The sequence below is a fragment of the Ovis aries genome, chromosome 13, assembly GCF_016772045.2.
Source record: "Ovis aries strain OAR_USU_Benz2616 breed Rambouillet chromosome 13, ARS-UI_Ramb_v3.0, whole genome shotgun sequence".
Lineage (NCBI taxonomy): Eukaryota > Metazoa > Chordata > Mammalia > Artiodactyla > Bovidae > Ovis > Ovis aries.
Window position 1 is genome coordinate 29,968,920 of NC_056066.1, and position 10,534 is coordinate 29,979,453.

At 36.8% G+C, this 10,534-nt stretch overlaps 1 pseudogene; it reads left to right on the forward strand.

Moving 5' to 3' along the window:
• Positions 1-3,961: 3,961 nt before the first annotated feature.
• Positions 3,962-4,945, forward strand: LOC114117471 (histone-lysine N-methyltransferase SETMAR-like; annotated as a pseudogene).
• Positions 4,946-10,534: the final 5,589 nt, after the last annotated feature.

Consider the following 10,534-nt stretch of genomic DNA (forward strand, 5'->3'; position numbering starts at 1 on the left):
ATCAGCAGAATAAATTAGTTGAGAATAAGAAACAATTCATCACATTTCTATCAACCTATTTTCCACAAAAGTTCAAATACAGTCTGATGGAAAGAATAGCCTCTTCAATGATGAATTACAGTTTTTTAAATAAAAGTTTATGGACTGTTTCCCCAAGATAGTATATGCTAGACCAAAAACAAATAGCTGGTGATTTTAAAGTTTAAACATCTTTGACATTTTTAATGTCATCTACCTAAGAAAAATTATAAGACGCTTACTCCTTGGAAGGAAAGTTATGACCAACCTAGATAGCATATTCAAAAGCAGAGACATTACGTTGCCAACAAAGGTCCATCTAGTCAAGGCTCTGGTTTTTCCAGTGGTCAAGAAAGCTGAGCACTGAAGAATTGATGCTTTTGAACTGTGGTGTTGCAGAAGACTCGTGAGAGTCCCTTGGACTGCAAGGAGATCCAACCAGTCCATTCTAAAGGACATCAGTCCTGGGTGTTCATTGGAAGGACTGATGCTAAAGCTGAAAACTCCAATACTTTGGCCACCTCATGTGAAGAGTTGACTCATTGGAAACGACTCTGATGCTGGGAGGGATTGGGGGCAAGAGGAGAAGGGGATGAAAGAGGACGAGATGGCTGGATGGTATCACCAACTTGATGGACATAAGTTTGGGTGAACTCCGGGAGATGGTGATGGACAGGAAGACCTGGTGTGCTGCGATTCACGGGGTCACAAGGAGTCGGACATGACTGAGTGACTGAACTGAAGCTAAGAGAAGCAGAAGATGTTAAGAAGAGGTGGCAAGAATACCTAGAAGAAATATACAAAAAAGATCTTCATGACCCAGATAACCACAATGGTGTGATCACTCACCAAAAGCCAGACGTTCCAGAATGTAAAGTGAAGTGGGCCTTAGGGAGCATCACTACGAACAAAGCTAGGGGAGGTGATGGAATTCCAGTTGAGTTCTTTCAAATCCTAAAAGATGATGCTGTGAAAGTGCTGCAGTCAGTATGCCAGCCCATTTGGAAAACTTAGCAGTGGCCACAGGATTGGGAAACGTCAGTTTTCATTCCCATCCCAAAGAAAGGCAAAGCCAAAGAACACTCAAACCACCACACAATTGTACTCATCTCACACACTAGCAAAGTAATGCTCAAAATTCTGCAGCCAGGCTTCAACAGTACATGAACCATGAACTTCCAGATGTTCAAGCTGGATTTAGAAAAAGGCAGAAGAACCAGAGATCAAATTGCCAACATCTGCTGGATCATGGAAAAAGCAAGAGAGTTCCAGAAAAACATCTATTTCTGCTTTATTGACTATGCCAAAGCCTTTGACTGTGTGGATCACAATAAACTATGGAAAATTCTGAAAGAGATGGGAATACCAGACCACCTGACCTATCTCCTGAGAAATCTGTATGCAGGTCAAGAAGCACCAGTTAGAACTGGACATGGAATAACACACTGGTTCCAAATAGGAAAAGGAGTATGTCAAGGCTGTATATTGTCACCCTGCTTAGGTAACTTATATGCAGAGTATATCATGAGAAACGCTGGGCTGGAAGAAGCACAAGCTGGAATCAAGATTGCCAAGAGAAATATCAATAACCTCAGATATGCAGATGACACCACCCTTATGGCAGAAAGCAAAAAGGAACTAAAGAGCCTCTTGATGAAAGTGAAAGAGGAGAGTGAAAAAGTTGGCTTAAAATCAACATTCAGAAAACTAAGATTAAGGCATCTGGTCCCATCACTTCATGGCAAATAGATGGGGAAATAATGGAAACCGTGAGAGAGTTTATTTTTGGGAACTTCAAAATCACTGTAGATGGTGACTGCAGCCATGAAATTAAAAGACGCTTACTCCTTGGAAGAAAAGCTATGACCAATCTAGACAACATATTAAAAAGCAGAGACAATACTTTCATAACAAGGGTCCATCTAGTCAAAACTATGGTTTTTCCAGTAGTCATGTATGAATGTGAGTTGGACTATAAAGAAAGCTGAGCACTGAATGATTGCTGCTTTTTAACTGCAGTGTTGGAAAAGACTCTTGAGAGTCCCTTGGACTGCAAGGAGATCTAACCAGGCAATCTGAAAGGAAATCAGTCCTGAATATTCATTGGAAGGACTGATGTTGAAGCTGAAACTCCAATACTTTGGCAACTGATGGGAAGAACTGACTTATTGGAAAAGACACTGATGATGGGAAAGATCGAAGGCGGGAGGAAAAGGGGACAACAGAGGATGAGATGGTTGGATGGCATCACCGACTCAATGCACATGAGTTTGACCAAGCTCCAGGAGTTTGGTGATAGACAGGGAAGCCTGGCGTGCTGTAGTCCATGGAGTCACAAAGTGTTGGACATGACTGAGCTATTGAACTGAACAGAACCAGCTATTCAAAATAGAAGGTGACGGTTTGGATTGAGGGCCTTATGAGAAGTTATTAGACAGTTGTAAGGGTAATTCACAAATTTAAAACCTGACCAATCTTATCTTGATGACTGAAAACAGATATTCTTCCACTGCCAGGATGTTCTCACTATCTTTTACCTGTGTCAGCTTTATTCTTTCACACAAGTTCCATTTGGCCATGGTCACAGCTGACAGAGGCTCTGGGTTCATGTACTTTCAAATTCATTACCAGTGAGAATAGAAGCTTCTCTAGTCTGCTACTGCTACTGCTAAGTCACTTCAGTCATGTCCAACTCTGTGCGACCCCATAGGCGGCAGCCCACCAGGCTCCCCCGTCCCTGGGATTCTCCAGGTAAGAACACTGGAGTGGGTTGCCATTTCCTTCTCCAATGCATGAAAGTGAAAAGTGAAAGGGAAGTCGCTCAGTCGTATCCGACTCTTAGCGACCCCATGGACTGCAGCCTACCAGGCTCCTTCGTTCATAGGATTTTCCAGGCAAGAGTACTGGAGTGGGGTGCCATTGCCTTCTCTGTTCTCTCTAGTCTGGCCCAGAGGGAAAATTCTTATTGTCTTGAGTTTCACATGTGTCCTCCTGGCTGGACCAATAACAAAGGCATAAAAGTTTGATTGGTATTAGGTAATATCTAAACAATATGTTTGATGCCTATCAACTTTGCTTCCACTTTATACTACAATGATTTCCATTCAAATTCAGAAAACAAAATATGCTTCTAACCTAATCCTGAATGTTGCAGGGTATTGGAGATACCCTAGAAAATGTTCAGTAATCCTTTTCTACTTCATGCTTGGTTGTACTGTGACTAGGAATTCAGTAAGAACCTTACCAAGTGCTAGGATAAGGGGATTTTCCCTAATGATATCCAGGCCACCTCCTTTTCTGGTTAAAACCAGGAAAAGCCATACACAAGCATAATAAACTCATGTAGCCTCACAGGGAAATATCACCTACCATTGATTTGTTTCTTCATCTTTCCTTCACCTTCTATCTGACATTTTGCCTGAATTAGTATGATGATGACATGCCCCTTTTTCCAGAGGATAAGCAAAAAGGGGTACATAGTAGACTCTGTGTTATGTAATTCTTTGTGCAAAAACAGGGAACCATAACCAATAAGAAAAGGTAAAATGCTAAGACATGGAAGCAACCTAAACATCCATTAACAGATGGATGATAAAGAAGATGTGGTAATACATACAATGGAATATTACTCAGCCATTTAAAAGAATGAAAGAAGGCCATTTGCAGCAATATGAATGGACCTGGAGATTATTATACTAGTAAAGTAAGTCAGACAGATAAAGACAAACATATCACTAATAGGCGGAATCTAAAAAAAATGATACTGGACAAATAACTTACTAGGTTGGTGCAAAAGTAACTGCAGTTTTACACTGTTGAAAATTGCCATTTGATATTGGAATACATTGTTAAATAAATGTGGCTATGATATACATCACTTTAATGTGCATTACTCACTTTTTTTTTCTAGCAAGTTGTTATTATTACATGTGACTTAGAAATAATGTTAGACAAAAAACAAATTCGAATGATTTTCTTATTTGAATTCAAAATGGGTCAAAAAGCAGCAGAGACAACTCCCAACATCAACAATGCGTTTGGCCCAGGAACTGCTAATGAACAGACAGTGCAGTAGTGGTTCAAGAAGTTTTACAAAGGAGACAAGAGCCTTGAAGAAGAGGACCACAGTGGCTTGCCATCAGAAGTTGACAACCACCAATTGAGAGAATCATCAAAGTTGATTCTCTTACAGCTATACAAGAAGTTGCCAAAGAATTCAACATTGACCAAGCTATGGTAATTCAGCATTTGAACAAATTGGAAAAGTGAAAAAGCTCAATAAGCGGGTGCTTCATGAGCTGATGGCAAATCAAAAGAATCATCACTTTGAAGTGTTGTCTTCTCTTATTATACACAACAAGAACCATTTCTCCATCTGATTGGGATGTGTGACAGAAAGTGGATGTTATAGGACAACTGGCGATGACCAGCTCAGCGGTTGGACCAAGAAGAAGCTCTGAAGCAGTTCCCAAAGCCAAACTTACAACAAAAAAAGGTCATGGTCTCTATCTGGTGGTCTGCTACCTGTCTGATCCACTACAGCTTTCTGGATCCCAGTGAAACCATTATATCTGAGAAGCACACTTAGCAATCAATGAGATGCACTGAAAACTACAGTGCCTACCAGCTGGCATTGGTCAACAAAAAGGTGCCAGTTCTTCTCCACGACAATGCCCAACCACACATTGTATAACCAACGCTTCAAAAGTTGAACAAACTGGGTTACAAAGTTTTGCCTCTTCCGCCACACCCACCTGACCTATTGCCAATTGACTACCACTTCCTCAAGCACCTCAACAGCTTTTTGCAGGGAAATTGCTTTCCAAGAGTGTCAAATCCCAAAGCATGGATTTTTATTCTACAGGAATAAACAAACATTTCTTGTTGGCAAAAACGTGTTGATTGCAATGGTTCCTATTTTGGCTAATAAATATGTGCTTGAGCTTAGTTATAATGATTTAAAATTCACAGTCCAAAACCATAATTATGTTCACACCAACCTAATATTTACTAAGCTGAAACATATTTACAGACTTAGAGAATGAATTTAGGCTTACCAAGGGGGAAGTTGGTATTGGTGGGGATGGGGAGGGCCAAATTGGGAGTTTGGGATTGACATGTAGATACTGCTATATTTAAAATACATAGCCAATAAGGACCTACTGTAGAGCATAGGGAATTCTGATCAATACTCTTTAATAACCTAAGTGGGGAAAGAATTTGAATACATGTATAACTGAATCAAAAGGTAAAATATACTGGGTCCTTATTTCATGCTTGACACTTTTCATGATCATCTCTTTTAATTTTAACCACAAACCCTATGAGAAGGCATCATTTTACTGTTATGGGCTCAGCAGGGTTCAGATGATATGTGCAAGGTTACCAGGTCCTTAGCAGCAGTAAAATAGCAGGCAGCTGGATACCTTGTCCATGCTCTTGACCAGTGTATTATACTCCCTTCCTGAATCTTAGCAAAGTAGAAGCTTTTCGCATTTAAGAGAAATGGCATCATGTAGGAGGCTAGTATTTGTAAGGAAGTTATTTGTTATGCAAATATAGGTCTTTTCACTTATGCTCTTGTGATCTTTTGGGTAATTTAAATGCCCTGTTCAATTTATGTACTTCGTTTGCATGATTTATTAAAAATGTTTATTTTGATCTTATCAAATGGGAAAGTTCCTTTGAGACTTTATTAAGAGAGGAGGGCAGGAGGATGCTAAGAGTGGACAAGAGTATTATTGACACTTTCCAACATGCAGAAACTTTCTCTTTTGAAAGTCTGCACAGGCCTTTTGGGTCTGCACAGGCCTTCGAGACAAATATGTCATAGGGAGTCTAGTCAATTGAGAACTGAAATATCATTCCATCACTTTAATGAGGGGCAAGAATGGTTTCATATAGAACATCATGTAGACATGATTCCCACTTAATTGATTAATTATGAATTCATATTCTTATAAAAACTCATGGATTTATGTCTGATTTCTTTTGGAATTCCAGGGACCAGAGTATTTTACTTGTACACCTGAAATGTTTTACAAATTCCTGCCCATCTGCCCCAGGAAGAAACTAAATTTTCTGATTAAAGTTACAAAATTTGCTTCCAAACCACAAGGATACTATTCTGCTGAGTAGGGTCATCAGTGAAAGGTATGTAACATCCATCTTGGAACCAAGTTTAGTCAGCCGCTTTAATTAATGCCTGAGGAATCAGCTTTATCTTTTAAAAGAATAAAATCTAATTGTGGTTCAAATTAAACACTCTAATGAAGGTGACCACAAAGCAATTGATCAAAACTAATGGGTGAGTAGTTTCGCTTTCATTAAATAAAACTCTTGTTTGTTGAGCATAAATAACTTAAGGGACTTAACTCTGGTTATTGACATATCAGAACCTCTGGAGGAAAAAGAGCCAATTATTATTGGGGCTATTTTTAAAAAGGAGAATGGAGCTTTAAAAAAAATTGAAAGAATGTCTTCTCACTTTGTTGTTCAATAAACATTTAAAAAATTTCTAATATATACAATAGTTAGGGATAAAAATAATACAGCCCATGACAAAAGAGGTTAGAACAATGAAAATGAGTGCAGTGAATTTTGCCATCTTGAATATTTTTTATACTTTTTCATCCAGTTTTATTGATAGAGTTGACATATAGGACTGCAAACATTTAAAGTACAAAGCATAATGATTTGACTTATATTATGAAATGATTATCACAACAAGTCTAGTGGACATCCATCATCTCCTATAGAAATTAAAGAAATAGAGAAAAATTTCTTTGTGACGAGAACACTTCAGATTTACTCTTCTATCAACTTTCATACATAACATACAGAAGTGTTAAATATATTTATCATGTTTTACATTACATCTCTAGTATTTATTCATGTTATAATTGGAAGCTTGCACTTTTTGACTACCTTCATCTACCTATACCCACACCCTGCCTCTGGTAACCACAAATCTTTTTCCTTTGAGTTTATTTTTGAAGTTTAATTGACTTACAACACTACGTTAGTTTCTAGTACAGAAAACAGTGGTTTGATATTTCTATACACTCAAAACTATCACCACAATAAGTCTAGTGACCATCTCACCATACAAAGATATTACATAATTATTGGCTATATTCCCCACACTACACATTTCATACCCTTACTGAAAGTTTGTACCTCTTAATTTCCCTCAACTATATCTCTCAATCCTCCATCCCACCCCTCTGGCAACCGCTTGTTCGTTCTTTGTATTTATGACTCTGCTTTGCCTCCAAGATCGAGAAACAAGACAAGGATGTCCAGTTTTGCCAGATCTATTCAACATGTGTAGGAAATTCTGGTCAGAGCAATTAGGCTAAATATAAATAAAACTTTAAAAAGAAATAAAAGGAAACCAAATTAGAAAGAAGTGATCTTCTTCTTTCAAACAAAGATATAGAGTTCTCTTTGTTTAAAAATGACATTATAAGTAGGAAACCATAAAGATACTGCAAATAAATTATTGGAACCAATAAACAAATTCACCAAAGTTGAAGAACATAAAATCAACAAAGAAGAATCAGTTCTGTTTCTTTACAGTAGCAATGAATAATTATAGAAAGAAATTAAGAAAATATTTCCATCAAAAAGAATAATATACTTAGGAATAAATTCACTCAAGGAGCCAAAAGACTAGTACACTTAAAATTACAAAACATTGCTGAAAGAAATCAAAGAAGACACATTAAAGGGAAAGATATTCTGTGTTCATGGATTCAAAGACCTAATATTGTTAACATGATAACACTACCCCAAAATATTAATACAATATCTATCAAAATTCCAGTGGCATTTTTTTTTCCTGCAGAAATTGAAAATCTATCCAAAATTTACACGGGACTTCAAGGGACCCCAAATAACCAAAATAATCTTGAAAAAGAAGAACAAAGTTGGAATGCTTATGTGCCCTGATTTTAATACTTGCTACAAAGCTACAATAACTAAAACAGTATGATACTAGAATAAAGACAGACACAGAAGAATAGAATAGAGAGCCTAGAAATGAATCCTCAAATATAGTCAACTGATTTTTAACAAGGGTGCCAAGTGCATTCAGGGGGAAATTATTGTCAACAAACAGGGTTAAGAAAACTAGATATCCGTATACTAAAAATGAAGATGGACCCTCACTTTATATCTCACACACACACACACACACACACACACACACACACAAATGCTCAAAATGAATCAAAGGCCTAAATTTAGGAACTAAAACTATAAAACCCTTAGAAGAAACAGGGAGAAATTTATGACTTTGGATTTGGCAATAATTTACTAGACAACAAAAGCAAAAAAAAAAAAAAAAAGAAGAAGAAGAATACACACACAAAGATGAAGTGGATTTTATAAAAACTACAAGTTTATGTGTATAAAAGGATAATATTAAGACAGCAAAAAATAGTAGCTCACAGAATGAGAGAGTATGTTTCAAATCATCTAATAAGGGATTCATATCCAGAAACTATGTTAAAAACTCTTACAACTCAAAAATTCTAATTCAAAAATGAGCAAAGAGTTTATGAAGACATTTCTCCAAAGTGGTATGCAAATGGCTAATAAGCACATAGAAAGATCAACATCACTAGATATTAAAGAAATAAAAATCAAGCCAACAATGAGATGCCACTTCATATTTGCTAGACATTACCAAAACAACAGAAAGTAAGTGATGCCAAAGATGTGGAGAAATTGGAAATCTCAGACATTGCTGGCAAGAATGTAAAATAGTGGAGCCAATGTGGAAAAGCTTGATGTTTTGTTAAAAAATTAAACAGAATTGCCATATGATTCAGCAGTTTCACCCACAAGTAGATACCCAGTTGTATTGAAAATGAACTCATATATTTGTACACCAATGTTCACTGCAGCATTACTCATGATAGGCAAAAGGTGGAAACAACTGAAATGTCATCAACAGATAAGTGAATAAATAAAATGCATATACTTACAATAGAATATTAAGTCTTGAAAAGGAATGAAATTCTGATACATGGTATAAAACAATGAACTTCAAAAAATGTATTATAAGTAAAGTAAGATGGATACAAGAGGACAAATATTGTTATGATTCCATTTACGTAGGATACCTAGAATAGGCAAATTCACAGAGATAGAAAACAGAATCAACTTTGCCAAAAATAAGGAAGGAGGGGAAAATGGGGAATTACTGTCTAATGGGTATAGAGTTTCGTTCTGGGATGATGAGAAAGTTCTGGAAATGGACAATCGTGATAATTGTACAACACTGGTAAATATACTTAATGACACTGAATTGTATACCCAAAAAGGATTAAAATGGAAACTGTTATGTTTTACATGTTTTGCTACAAAAACAAACAAATAGCCTTAAAATAAAAGAGAAAAGAGGGAGGCCATATGTAACATGTTCTCATTTCTCAAGAACAATGAGGGCTCAGAAATGTCTTCGTAACATAGAGGTGAGCATCAGTGACTTCCATGTGAGTAAACCGGAGGGCTGTAAGAGGAACTGAGAGGACAGGAACTGGGAGAGTGAGACAATAACCCTCTTGACATTTCAGTGCAAAGAGGGGCAAAAAATAAGGAAGTAAGTGGTAGTGCAAGAGGGATCAAGGAAATTATTCAAAAGTGACTTCCAAGAAATAGTGATATATTTCCCTGCTGATGGGAATAATCCAGTCTAGCACAAAAAGTTGATGAAGGGGAAAGAGAATTGTTATTGAGTAGGTCAGGTGGATAGAATCTAGCACTCAAGGTGAAGGGCTGCATTTCTTCTTAATTTAATATTATTCCTTGGTTTAATTTTGCAAAGCATAATGCAAAACCTACAGTGTAAGTTCTTTGATTTAGCCATCCCCAACAAATCCAGTAGATTCTATTTTCTACTCAGTTTAACTTTAAGAGTTTACTGGGAAGCCAAAATTGTTTTGCAAACTTGAGCTATAAAAATTAATCACATAATCCAAAATGTATTAGTGAATTTGTCCAAGATTATGAGATTTTTGCACATATTTCTCTTTCCCTCTCAAATCTTAGCAAAATGCATGAATTTTATTGCCCATAAACCATTGCCAAGTGACATTTAGGGTTCGTTTCTCCAAGTATCTTCCAAATTACCATATGCCAAAGCTATTTCTGTGCATTAATCCCAATTATGTGATAACATGTATTCAGATTGTTCAGCAAGCAGTTCTGTGGTACAAGTAGCCACATTTTAAGATCAAATTGGCTGCAGAAATGATTCACATGAAAATAGTAACAAAATCAAAAAGTGCAATAACTTTGTGAGTCAGAGAACTTTAAGATTTTATTATGGGAATCATTGCTTTCCAGCAAATCATGCTCCTATGGTTTTAATTTCCAAGGGTGTATACTTTGGAATGTCATAAATAACAGTAACAGAAAGTGAAACAGGATCCATTTAGTCTGAGAAGGAGGAAAATTAATATCCAAACTATGAGCCTGTCTTCACTAATGAGGAACTGTTAGGAAG